The sequence below is a fragment of the Pogonomyrmex barbatus genome, unplaced genomic scaffold (assembly GCF_055798465.1).
Source record: "Pogonomyrmex barbatus isolate J1 unplaced genomic scaffold, ASM5579846v1 scaffold18, whole genome shotgun sequence".
Taxonomy (NCBI): Eukaryota; Metazoa; Arthropoda; class Insecta; order Hymenoptera; family Formicidae; genus Pogonomyrmex; species Pogonomyrmex barbatus.
Genome location: NW_028297114.1, coordinates 4030129 through 4043415, shown reverse-complemented (window position 1 = coordinate 4043415; position 13287 = coordinate 4030129). Strand labels below are relative to the sequence as shown.

Below are 13287 nucleotides of genomic sequence, written 5' to 3'. Positions count from 1 at the left end.
CAGCTAATTTACGTTCGCTCGTTATTACCACGTGTGAAAGTGGAGTTCATAGTGCTTTTCGCACCTTTTCCCTTTTTTCTTTTCTTGTTTTTCACTTTGCGTCTCTTTTATAAGTCGCAAATTCTTTTAGATTACTATATTCCGACAAAATTATTATTCTAATTAATATTCGTAACGAAATTATTATTCGTAACGAAAGGAGACCAATTATCTGAATAATATATCATATTAAATAAACATGTGCCGAACTTTTTCATTAAATTACAATTAAAATTAGTTCTTTAATCTTTAGATTCTAAAGTAATTCAAAAAAATAAATTAGTGATTACATATAAGTGTAATTTTACAAACAATATAACGAGTCGTTACCATCCCTTGATGGAAATCAGAAAAAATGCATCAGGTATCGACAGAACGTGTCGATGCATTAAAGTGAGAAGGATACTAAAATACAAGAACGATATGACATTCAATTCTTCGTATCGGAAGAATGTCTTTGAACTCGGCTTGGAACCGGATACGCTCGTTACAGACTGCTTCTCGTCTCTGTCGTTCTCTCTCTCTCTCTCTCTCTCTCTCTCTCTCTCTTTCTCTCTCTTCTTTCTCTTTCTCTTCAGGACCAGCGGACGATCGACTGCAAGTACATTCACACGAATAGATAACGCACACTAATAGTAACGTCAGACTCATGTGTGAAGCTCATTCATGCTGATAATAGCGCGAAGCGCGTGAATCGTCCAACGTGGATGATACGCTTTTTATCGTACAATACCGATACGCACACAAACATGCGTGCTTTCGTTTACTGCATAGTACATATCGCGCACGTATATACATATTTGCCGCAAGCACGATATCGCAACATTCACTCAACTATCTTTTCCGAGGGATTCCGCTCATTAATGCAAAATTACCACTTCTATCTTTATTATATTGCAACAGAAGCTAACATACTTTTATTTTCGGTTTGATACGCGATATTACCGTGATATGGAAGATTCTAACGATAAAATGAATGTACAGGAAGGAAATGGATATATAAAATAATTCCAATTATTAAAATAATATTTTTCTATATGATTCGCCTGAAATTACATTTGGATTATTTTTATTATATATATTATTATTATATATCTTTATTATCTTATGTTATTTATTTTTTTATTGAGCAATAAAAAATTATATTACATTATCTTACACCATAACGTTATAAAAAAAAAGTTATAATTACTTGCTTTCATAACTTCATACAAAATTAGATAATGCTGTTAAATGGAATGATCTCAGAGTGACATTATTAGAGAAAAAAAGCTATTATTCTATCGTTACATCATCGTTTGCGTAAGCTTTGATTACTGAAATAAACACCTCCTACACACCATCGCACTTTCCTTAACGAGACGATTAAACATCCTCCTCCTCGATCTCCTCAAATCCTCCACACAGTTCCTGACTCGTAACCGCGAAGCCGATTCTATCCCTAAAGTTAATGCAACTCACTAGGTTGTGTGTACATTGAGCCCCAAAATCTTCAGTATATCCAGAATAAACATTCGAGCCAGATATTGCCAGATAAATATTCGAGCATATATCTCCGTATTTTGAGAAAAATATATATAACCTAATTCATAAGTCAGAAATAGAGTGAACAAATCTTTCTTATAACAACCTTTAGGATTTTTTATAAAATTTTGAAAATTGCAAATTAGTAGAAAAATTTATGTAAATTGTTAAATAATATATTAGAGTAATATATTAATTATATACAGCATATTCAGAGGAAGCTGTATATAAATAATACAGGGAAAAAAAATTATACACGGAAAAAACAGTTTTGCTGGATATAAATCTAAAAGATAATTTTGTTAGACCATCAAAATAATTACATGTTCAAATTTGATTGTTAGAATATAAAAAAATTTTGCAGTATACTTAGTATTACATTATACTTGAACATCTTACATAATAATTTTCATGGTTCAACAAAATTATTTTTCAGATTCGTATCTAGCCTAAATTTTTCGAATTTACAGCAAAAAATCGTTCTTTCTGTGTAGGAGAAAAAAATTTGAAATCTGGCAATCTCATGTTTGAAAATCTCTGTTCCCTACAAACACACCTTAGTTACGTATGTATCTCCTATCTGTTGAAAGAAGTCGTTATTATCCTCAGTAAACGACCGCGACCTGCGTATCTGGACGATTTCAGATCACGCAGCGTAATCGACGTGGTGCAATTCCGTGTCGGGTGGCCGGCATTAACCGAGAAACGTCTCTCCGCAGTCAATGCCGCGCGACATCGACGGGAATTGTCGATGTCGCATCGATTTTGCAATTTCTAATCCTCTCCTCGCCGCGTCGCGGACTCGCTCGAATGGCCGCACGCCGCGTTACGTTCCCGCGGAATTCCCTTGACGCGGCACGACGCGAACTTCTCGAATTCTCTCCCCGATCGCGGACCAGTTTCCGAGTTCATCAAGTCACGAACGTGCGCTCTCGGAGTTGCACTCGGTGCATTTCTTCCAACGCATTCAAGGTCCTCTCCCCCCCCCTCCTCTCCCCTCCCCCCCGTTTCTCGACCCGGTTCTGCGGAGCGTCGTAACGCGATTCGCCACGCAAAGGATAACTTCTCCTTGTGTCCTTCGACGGCCGCGTGCGGGGCATCTCGGCCCGTGCGGTTTCCCGCGACTCCGGTTTCCTCGAAGACGCAGATTATTGCTCCTCTCCGGATTGCACGGTGAATTTATGCGCGACCGACGAATTCACGAAAAAGAGGAGGTTCGTGGAAGAGGAGGAGCCCTTTGCATCGTCGCTCGCTCACGCAACGCACAGCGCGAAATACGGTCTTCGTCGCGTCGATATGAAGATCGCGATGCGGATCGGTTAAACGCGAGACGATAACTTCCAGCGAAATTTTACGCTAATTATCGGGCCTTAGATACGACGCACTCTCGATGATTCACTAGCGCTCGCTGGAATCAGAGAGTAAATAAATGCAGCAGTTTTTCTGATAAATGATTGATATCGATAAGAAATTCGTTTTTATCTCCGAGTCTTTAAGTCATGTTCTCAAGTGTACTGAGAAACCTGATAATGAATGCAGTTTGTTATATCGAATACACTCTTGCAATGTGTGTCGCACAATGTCAATCTGTTGCAATTTCGTGCGACGAATGCTGCTTACCGCTACCGATTGGTCGACTGGCCTTAAATTCAGGAATTTAGTTTCGATTTTGCAGCGAATTCTGTCAACGAGCATTATAGAGGCAAATTAGCGAAACGGGCCGCGCCAGCGGAGCAGAAACAATCCATAGCTGCGACAAGCTGCGAAATTATTACTCCGCGGCGGAAACTGCCATTTCAAGTACCGCGAAATTCACCGTAAACGGTACGTAACGTCGGTACGTACCGTGAGCCGAACCGGTATTCGCGGTGCGTGTCCGCGTGGAAATTGCGGTAAACTCCGATATATGCCAAGAAATCCCGACTTCGCGAGAGCGAATTTTCCGAAATTCCACACAGATATACCTTAAGAGTTCTTTTCGATTGTCGCCACTCTGGCCGTAGTTGAAGCTGAAATTAGCGCTGTTCTTCGCATCATCGTTTCAAGACGTTCCATTTCACGTGGGATTTCACGGGAAGAAAATGTCCAAAAACGCCACGCTGTTGCAACAACGTCCCTGTGAAGCGTTCAAAACTTTATCTCGATTGCGCGCAACGACGTCGTTTTCAATTAGATCGCGGTATCGTACACGTTTCATCGCCGAGGTTTTTCGCGGGTCGGCGTATCGCGGGGAGCCGAGTGCCGTTATCGCGCACCGGGAAACACCGCAATTTAGAGGGATGGTACACTTCGCGGTACACTGATTGCCTCGTGACACCGGCAAAGTCGACGATAGTCCCGACGATTTCTCGGACGGACAGCGCCGGACGATCGACAGCCTCTCTACTTTTGCGCCGTTCCCGATATCATCGCGCAAGAAAAGCGCATCGGCGGAATTACCGGCGCGGCGAGGCTACGTCGGTTCCGCGAATTTCACAGTCCCGTAACCGCGAATCGCAGCGTTAATCGCATCCTTTCATCCGCGATCCGCGCGAGGCGGACTGGCAGCGACGTCGCGTATCGCGAGGAGGTAATTGCAGCCCTCCCCCCCTCTCCGCCCCTCTCCCCCTTGTGCAGCACACTTCAAAGTGGATCCAGCACTATCTCGTACACCACCACCACTATCACATAAAATTATGCACCATTATCGGGATAGAGGGAATGCGATCTCTCGACATCTTTGTGCAACGTTGAAACGTGTATTACGCTGCCATTATAAAATCACCACGATAATCACGTCGAACATAGATCTCAGACTTATAAAGGAATTCTTCTTTTTTTTTTTTTTTTCAATTTTCTAACGTGAAATTATCGCGACATTGCCTACGGGTTTTTCATTTCGCGCACGCACGGACGCACGTAAATAATGTCACTATTAGGTCCCCAGGTATGCGAGTTGTCACGTTTAGTTAAACTTCGAGAAGAAGAGTTTGACATAATTCGCGAGAAATTCCGACTTACGTTATTAACATAGGGATTACGACAGCTCGAGGAGGAGAGTATCCTTAAGAAACTAGTAGGAAGGCACAAGCTCGAACTTGCCTGCTTTAATATTCGCGAATCTGCCATGAATTATGATTTGCAAGGATAATGCAGGTGTGCTCGGGCAATTCAATCCTCGTGTTAACGAAGCGAAAGGATCGTCGTAATACGTATCCATTGTGAGATAGCTTGTGAAGCTCTAAATATTTATCGGACTTTCAAAGTTAACCGTCAACACAATTTCAAATTCACGAAGTCTAAGGGATAATAATTATTGTTCGGAGCCCGGAAGAGTCACGATGCCGGAAAGACATGACAGCCCCGCTGATATGTGCGAGGATGCAATTTCGCGAGCCGCGGAAAAGCCGCGGAAAAAGTAACGCGCGGCGAAAGAACGAGGGAATGTTGAGGGAAATGAACACGAATGTAAACACCCGAACGATAGACAGAGACGAATGAGGCGCGTTGCATGCCGCGAGATAAATTGAATTAACATATTAACGGGCGAGGAATAAAAAGCGCCGCGTGCCACTCAACGTTCCGCTTTCCTCTCGCCATTGTACGGGATTAATGAAAAAAATTAAAGAAAATATCGACAATGCTCTTGAAACTTTTTGACTTTAATGGTTCGTTAATTTAATTATTCGTTAACTTTCATTATTCGTCAATTAATTATTTTGGAGAGTCACATTGTGCTCGCTTTTGCGTTCAGATATTTTCGAAACGTGATGAACTCCGTTCGATGAGAAGTTATTTGACTAATTTTAACGTTTGCGAAAGAAAAGAGTTATGAATCATTTGGCAGACATTGTGTATGAATCAGCCCGTGTAATTGGCGGATTTCGTTTCACTTGACTCCGAGCTGTTTACTTCACGAAGATAAGTCAGAAGAATTTGAGCGATACATTTAACGGGGGTATCGCGCAGATACGTGCGAGTTACGCGGTCAATTGGAATCTAAATCGAGCGTAATAAGCCGTCGTTCAAAGTAATGCGAGCCATGATCTCGTGAGAAGAAGGAAGCCCTTAATCGGCGCTCATTAATTTAATCTCGAATTAATGACGCAGACAAGAGAACTTTATGTACTTCGTCACTGCTCCAAAAATACGCCCGAATAATTCGTCGCGCGGGAATGAAGCTATATGCATCGCTATATCATCTGACAGATCCTTGGCGTAAGGGACGCACAACTCGATTCGAAAAATGAAAAAAAAAAAAAACTCTCGCGAATTTGCCGGAGGGATTTAATACGTACGGAATGAAGGAACGAGAACGCGATGTAATAGTGAATTTATTAATCCGCGAACCTTCGACAGATTGCAGCTGATCCGTGTGACACATCTGGCTAGTAATTGCACAAATGGAGATACGCATCACTATCGAATCTATTCCATTATCGATCACTGTATATTCGACTTCTCGGAGCACTAACGCGCTGGAACTATGTAGCATCGATCCTCTCGATCGCGCTGGCGCGGCAAGACTGGCCGGCATGGATCAGGATCTTGATCGAGGGACAACGACCAGGAACGGCACAAGGCAGGGTCCATCATGAAAATATCATTAACGATTCACGAATAATGTACAATTAAAAAGATGCTTGAACTGCATTTAATGAGTTCTCCGAAATGTATAACATTCGATAATGCATCGATGTCACAAATTCTAGAATATTAGTCTTGTTTGTTTGGAAATATACGCAAAAAATTAGATTTGCTTCATATGAGAGAGAGAGAGAGAGAGAGAGAGAGAGAGAGTTGCAGAAAAATATCACAGATTAGTAACATCTTAGATATACAAGACAATATTATAGTTTGTTAATTTCAAGATTCAGATTTTATGGGATTTTCTAGAGTTGAAAACGAAGGGAAGTTTAAGATGGAATAACTTAATTTTTAATTTGAACATTAATTAGAAAGATAATTTAATTACGCTTACATTTATGCAGTTGAGAATTTAATCTTCGGGATTAGCTATTTTAATGACTAAGAAACAGGAATATCCGACGCGTTGATTTATTACGATGAATCTCCGTGTTTTTTTTGGGTTGCTGCGTGAATTAGCATTTCGTGACTCGTATTGTACGTGAGAGATATCCATTGACGGAAGAAGAAGAGGAAATATATGCACAACCTGTGCTATCTCAACGGGTCTTACGAAGTTCAGACAGATTAATAAATACATAACGCGCTATAGCGCGTTTCTTCCCATGTAATAAAATTACACCGAAATCCATGTTATATTACAAGAAAAAAAGAAACTAAAAAAATTGAATAAAATTACAAAATATAAAGAAATATATTCCAAAGGAAGATATAATATTTATACAATTACAGATTTAAATAAAATAGGAGATTTAATAGAAATCAATTATCTTTGTAACGAAGAAACGTTCTAATCTCTTCTATTATCTTCGAAAGTTTTATTTTTATCTACATTCTATAATTAATGACCTTTTAGACCTCAAATTATCAAAATGGAGGACAAAAATTTTACCAAAATTATCCTGAAAATGAAAAAGTCATTAACGCCACATATCACGTAGATCAAGAGCCAATCTCGAAATACTCTGTTCCATTTGCGATTGATAATAAGCAGGGTCTCTCAGAGGAGCTTGAGTTAAAGAACACAAAGTTCTCACATCGGATAGAACACAAGAGAATGCAGCGAGGCTGACTTTCCGTGGGCGCCTCGAGCGTGTGCCCACGTAGGCACGTTCCTGTTCCCGCGGTATGCACGGTACCGGCACACTACCACGATCGTCACCACACAACCATGCCGTCCTGCGGAGATGCACACGCACGTATATAAATACGAGCATCTCTCCCTCATTAAGGTACTCGACTGGTTTGGCCCGCGGCGCGCGTACGATGCTTTTCGCGCACACGCACGGTACGCGTACGAAAGTGGCAGGTATACACGCGCGTTACAGCCCTCACGAGGGCCTCCCTCGCGTGGCCATTCGCGTTTAATCCCGGCTTTATTTTCACGCGGTTCATTAGCGACGGATCGTGACATCTTGCGAATCTGTTTAATTAAAGGGATGAAATTATGGGAGGAGCCGCGGCGCGGAAAGTGGTCGCTTAGGGACGACACGTCGCGCAAATTAACCCCTTTTCGGGGCGAAAAATCCTTTTTTATGAAAAAAAAAAAAACCTTTATTAAGGTGTTATTCAGGTGTTATTAATCTCAAATTTGTTAATTAAATAACATTCTAACATTAGTGATCAAACAATATTGATATCCGGTGATATTTTTATTCAACGCGCGTTTAAATTTGAGACGTATACGATATACACTTCATTTGCAGATATGTAGCATCCTTGCCGAAGGATGTGAGAGTTTGACTATCGCAGTAGTCGCAGCAATGGTTACGCAGGCTCGAAGAAGCGGAATATCGTTTTGCGAGCAGGGAGGATCAAGGATTGTCGTTCGGGACGACGACGTCGTATTGTGCGAATACCGAGCGTCTAAGCGAGGAATACTTCCGCCCGCTGATGTTTCTTCATCCCCCTGATACTCCTCCCTGCAGCATCGTCGTTCGCTGTTGGCGGATGTGTCGCATCGCCAACGACTTTTGGCTCTCACTCGGGATGAGTTTCCGCTGGCGCCAGCATTAGGACGAATCATCATACCAGTTGCTCATTCGTTCCTAAATCTCTTTTGACTTTTAGTCTTTTTTATTTTTGGAGAAATACAGTTGCTTGTCGAACAAACATATCTTGCAATTAAAAAAAAAACTTAAAATAATAAAAAATTACACATAAAAATGTTATTATTATATTTAAAAATTCAGATGTTAACCAATTCATATATCATATCTTTGTTTTATTATGATAATGTGAATTCTAAAGGCAAAAATTTTTTTATTAATTTGTAGCGTAGATTTCCGTAGATTTCCGAAAAATAAATTCAAATTTAATAAGACTGCACTATTTAAAATTAAGTTTACGAATGTTAGAGCAACGTTTGCGTTTTATCAAATGCACTGTGTTTAATTTAATTCATGACAACGGCCTTGTTAGGCCGCGTCATGAATTCGCGTTAACACCAAGATTCGCACGCGACATTATTTATGATGACCCGTATGCGTAATTCGTAACAAGTTAATCGGTCCATTGCATGTCGCATGCGTAGTTGCGTATGCATACAACTACGCATAGCACGGATTTCATGCCAGACAAAGGACCCTCAAACGTGCAATTAATGGAACATCGCGCTTGAATCACGCGACGTTAAACTCTAATTATCCAATGATAAATTACGGAACTCCAGATATTTTTCAAAGAAATTTCTCTATATATTTTTCTCATTATATCTGAGACGTCAACATCCGCATTTCTATTATCGAAATGAAATATAGTTGAACGCTTATAATGTTAATAACTTGTAAAATTGACTATATTCTTGTAATAATGTATAATTAATTGAAACCATAATAGTTTAATCACAATGGATAATTAACTATAATGGAAAAAAATGGAGAGAAAGACACAAGGACGTCATTCTCCTTAGGTCATTTCTCTCGATGATATTTCAGTCATTGTTCGGTGAAGAAAGCTGTAATGCCTAGATAAATTTATTATTTCACCGTAAATTATAGGGGAAGATCATGCCGATGATGTGTATTTACTCAAACCGGTTTCGACGCGCTCAAATCTTTTCGGCCGAGAAGGGACCTCTCTCGCGGTCGCGCGCCGAAGGCGGCTAGTATTTCATGCCGCATGTTTTTCGATATCAACAATGTAATCTCCGTGAAATTCTTAATTCAAGCGTTACAGTCGTAACTTCATAATTTCGTCGGACGCAACTCCCAGAATGAACGAATAACTTTGCCGACAATTTTGACCGATCGATTGAAGGGCTAATATTTTCTATAAAGAATATTCACATAAACGTTCAACAAAACGTTCAACAACATAATTTCTCTAATTTAATTGATTTCTTTTTAATTGAAATCATTGATAAAATAATCATCACTACAAGTATGCGACATCTAGAATAACAAGTTTCGATGATCGACACTTACGGCATGTGTAAATCGAATGCGATCAGATTTGTGAAATGTCTAAACGATTGTTTTATCAAATCTAAGATGAGTAATGAGAAGCAGCGGCAATTTGTTATCGTTTATCTACTCAGGTTACTAACGTGATGGTGGTTTAGGGTGTGCCGCGCGAAGACCATCGTGATTCAGGTCTCGGAAAAACTGGATAAAGCGCAAATCGCGATTTATTGGGCCATGCAGAATGAAGGGAACCGCGTTCCATATCTTTACGAGCGGTAGAGAAGAAGTCGCGGCAGCGCGACGTCATTTTCTCGGTAGAGCGCCTTGATGTCCCTGAATAATTTCCCGCATTGCTGGGATCACGAGCGTTACGTAACGGGTTATGGGAAACCGGCCATACACTCGATTCGTTATACGGATAGTGGTAATGGAGATTAGAGCAACTGCGCGCGATAACGGAAATAGGTAACTCAGTCGCGAGCGCTGCATCAACGGCATAAAAACGCATCATCGTCAACCGCCTCGTGAATGCCGGCTTTATTTTATCGCCGCTCCGATAAGCGTGTAAGCGACAATATTTTACTAGGCACCGCGATAAAATCTTTTTCGAGCGACTGATTATAGGCCACCAAAATAAAATTACCGACGCTATCTATATGAAATTATTACACGGCGGTGGTAACCGCCACGCAAATGGAGTTCGTGTTGAAACGAGAGGAATTCAAATGCATACAAAAAAAAAAAGAGGGAGAGAGAGCTACGGAGAGATAGGCAGCAGACTCCGATGGAATCGAATAGCGCGGCGAATTTTTACTCCGGAGATATCTTTAAGCGACTCCTATTTGTCTTTCTCTCGTTGCTGATGTAGATACATCTCGCTTCCTGTCTCTTCATATAAAAGCCGATTACCAATTAGGTAACGACTTTCCGTGCTCCGGATTGTGTTACCGAACCGAGAAACCGGAGCGGACCGAGCCGAACCGGTCATCGTGCCCGGAGAGCGCGGACGATAAACCCGGAGTCAATAATAACACGGCAAATTCCTTCGACCCGGCGCACAATGGCCACCGCATAGGCGATAATCTATGATTCCTCGATAAATAATTTGGGCGAGAGCGCGACCGTTTTCGGCGGGCGAGATTTGTGTGCGATCCTCTCCGGCGACGCCGGATCGAATTATTCCGGGTACGAGCGGATGCTGCGCGGCTTGCCGAATCGCCTGACTTTCGCCGCCGCAGTTTCGCAGTCGGTCGTTCCGAAATTCGGCGTACGCCACCCGGAGAAGAACAATGCGCCGCCGTGTCGTTTCAAGGCTGTTTCACACTTACGCGGACCGACCGTGGAATGGCAAAATTGCGCCTGAATTTACACGACCGAGAGGACCGACAAAATTTTTCTTCTGCGACAGTGATTTACGATTGCAGACTCTTCGATATTGATAGCTAACGTCCGGTGAAATTTTATTTTAAAAAGATATAAGACAGGAAGCGTGCTAGAAAAGAAATTGATCGATCAATTATCACAGTTTCTCCAAGTGTAATCAGAGGCAGAGATTTTCTACACGCACGAGTGATTCTTTCAATTACGCTTAATATTCCTAACGATGATTATATCTGTTTATTACAGATAAATCTATAACTGTAAGAAGGATTGTATAGCGGAGCTAGAAAATTAAGGAGAAATGAAATACATCTGCTTGAATGTATATTCAATTAGTGACAAAAGCTCATTATTATATCTTCTAAATTTAAACTTTACGATCCGATCGTGTTACGAAGAAAATTATGTTACATTATCATGATTATATTTTGTATACAAAATTATATTACTTTGTATATTATTTTATATTTCCAAGTTTTTCTAATTAAAATAGAAATTCTTTAGTCGTATTAATTTATGAAGACAGATACTCGTGCAGCTGCTTCCGTTTGTGTCAGCTCCAGTCGTAATTATTTTACGCAATCCGTCTCGTTTCATCAGCGTGAACGTTTAATATCCGGACATTATGCGACGTCATTGCATGACTATTTTGAGCACGCCTTTCATTCGGCTCACAATAAGCCATTGACGTTGAAATTTGCCAGATAAAAACGCGAGCGGAGTGCTCTAAAAACGGTAGAAATTATAGACGGAAGGCAAAGAGCAAAAAATTCGGGGAGTCAAACGAAAGGAAGACAAAAGATCGCGAATTGTGAAAAAGGGGGGCGGCGGAGGAGGGGCGCGGAAAGAAAGAGAGACCAGCCGCGCGACGGGGGATGGCGTACACTATGAAGGATATATTCACGGTGCTCGCCCTTTTGTTCTCGTAATCACCATTTGTGCGCTCTCAGATGCAGCGCATTCGTTCAGGGGCAGATGTGCGCGCGGCTGTTGCATCTCGCTGCACCGCGAGGATCGAACCGGTTTGTGCGGTTTTCTTTAATTTCAGCTTATCAAACCCCGCGCGGGCGCGTGGCGCGGAAAAACATCGCGATCGTGTACGATCGAAAGCGTTTTCTCAGCCGCACACGTATTATACATCGCGTAAATCGCCCGGGAAAGTTTTACTCGCGAAACTCCGCGCGCGGAGGAATTATTTACGCCGGATCTTTACGGCGCGATAAAGTAGGATGCGGCTCTGCGATCTTATCTCTAATGTTGCGCAATGTTACAGAAAACGTATTCGTGGCGGAGAAAGGTTCGATTCTCGCAGAAAAACGATCGTAAAAACAAAGCGAATATGAATAAAGAAAATGGGGCGATTCGGTAGAAGAAGAGAGATAAACGACGGACTCGTATTGTAACTTTTATAAAATATATTTGTTGTTACTGATCTATAGTTATTAAATATTGACTTTTCGAAATGCTAAATTTGAACAAACGAAATTGATACGATACTGTGTACACAATGCTCCTCGTAAACTCGTCGTATTTATCATTTGAACGTGACTTACCTCTGTCAACGACGGAGATGAATGCAGTGTTTTCTATGCATTCCAACGTGTTTACAAGAGAAACGTACTGTCTTTGAAAGGAAGAACTTCTAAAAGAGATAACTATGTTATCATTACGTAAAAAAATTATTTGCAATTGAATGATGAGTTAGTTAACTCATCACGACTCATTATTTAAAAGAAGTCTTTACATTAATTAATTTTTAATGTTTTAGATATCTCAACAATTTTTATATTAAATAATCAATGTAATGCCGAGATAAATACTGTAACCGAGATAAAAATAGAGATATTGAAAAAGCAGATCGCAGAGAGAGAAGAGCATTTAGATTACTTTCTAAAAGAGATAATTGTGTCAATTTTATATCTATTTAAATTTATTTTAGCATTACATACATACATTACATTATTTATTGATGTAATTCACTAATTAATTAGTCAAAACTTAATTTCAGCTTCTATTTAAATTTTTGATAAAAGAAGTTTAAATATCAATTTAGTAACATTTAATAAGAAATTCTCTTTCCTCTTTCCTATTTTATATTTCGAAATATTAACAATAATTATAATTAACAATAAAATACTTATTTATAACAATGAATTTTAAAGTAAAATAATAAAATATTATATTTAATAAATATATTCATAAATAATTTATGTTTTATTAATTGATTTATTTACATTTATGCAATTACATTTGATAAATATTAAAAATATCTTCTCTCTTCTTTATACATCTGAAATTAATATTTTACGTACAT

The 13287-nt window shown here is 40.1% G+C and overlaps 1 protein-coding gene across 3 annotated transcripts in view; it reads right to left on the bottom strand.

Moving 5' to 3' along the window:
* The window catches only part of LOC105431714 (uncharacterized), a 227752-nt gene extending 221714 nt beyond the window's left edge, over nucleotides 1-6038 (bottom strand). Inside the window, exons 1-2 of one of the 3 annotated variants that reach the window (XM_089075161.1) lie at nucleotides 5893-6034; nucleotides 3528-3679 (exon numbers count right to left, since the gene is read on the bottom strand). The gene's annotated coding sequence lies outside the window, so the exon portion shown is untranslated. Of the gene's footprint in view, nucleotides 1-3527; nucleotides 4116-5892 lie in introns of those variants that run through there. The other 2 variants (XM_089075162.1, XM_089075164.1) reach the window with 2 other exon arrangements.
* Nucleotides 6039-13287: the final 7249 nt, after the last annotated feature.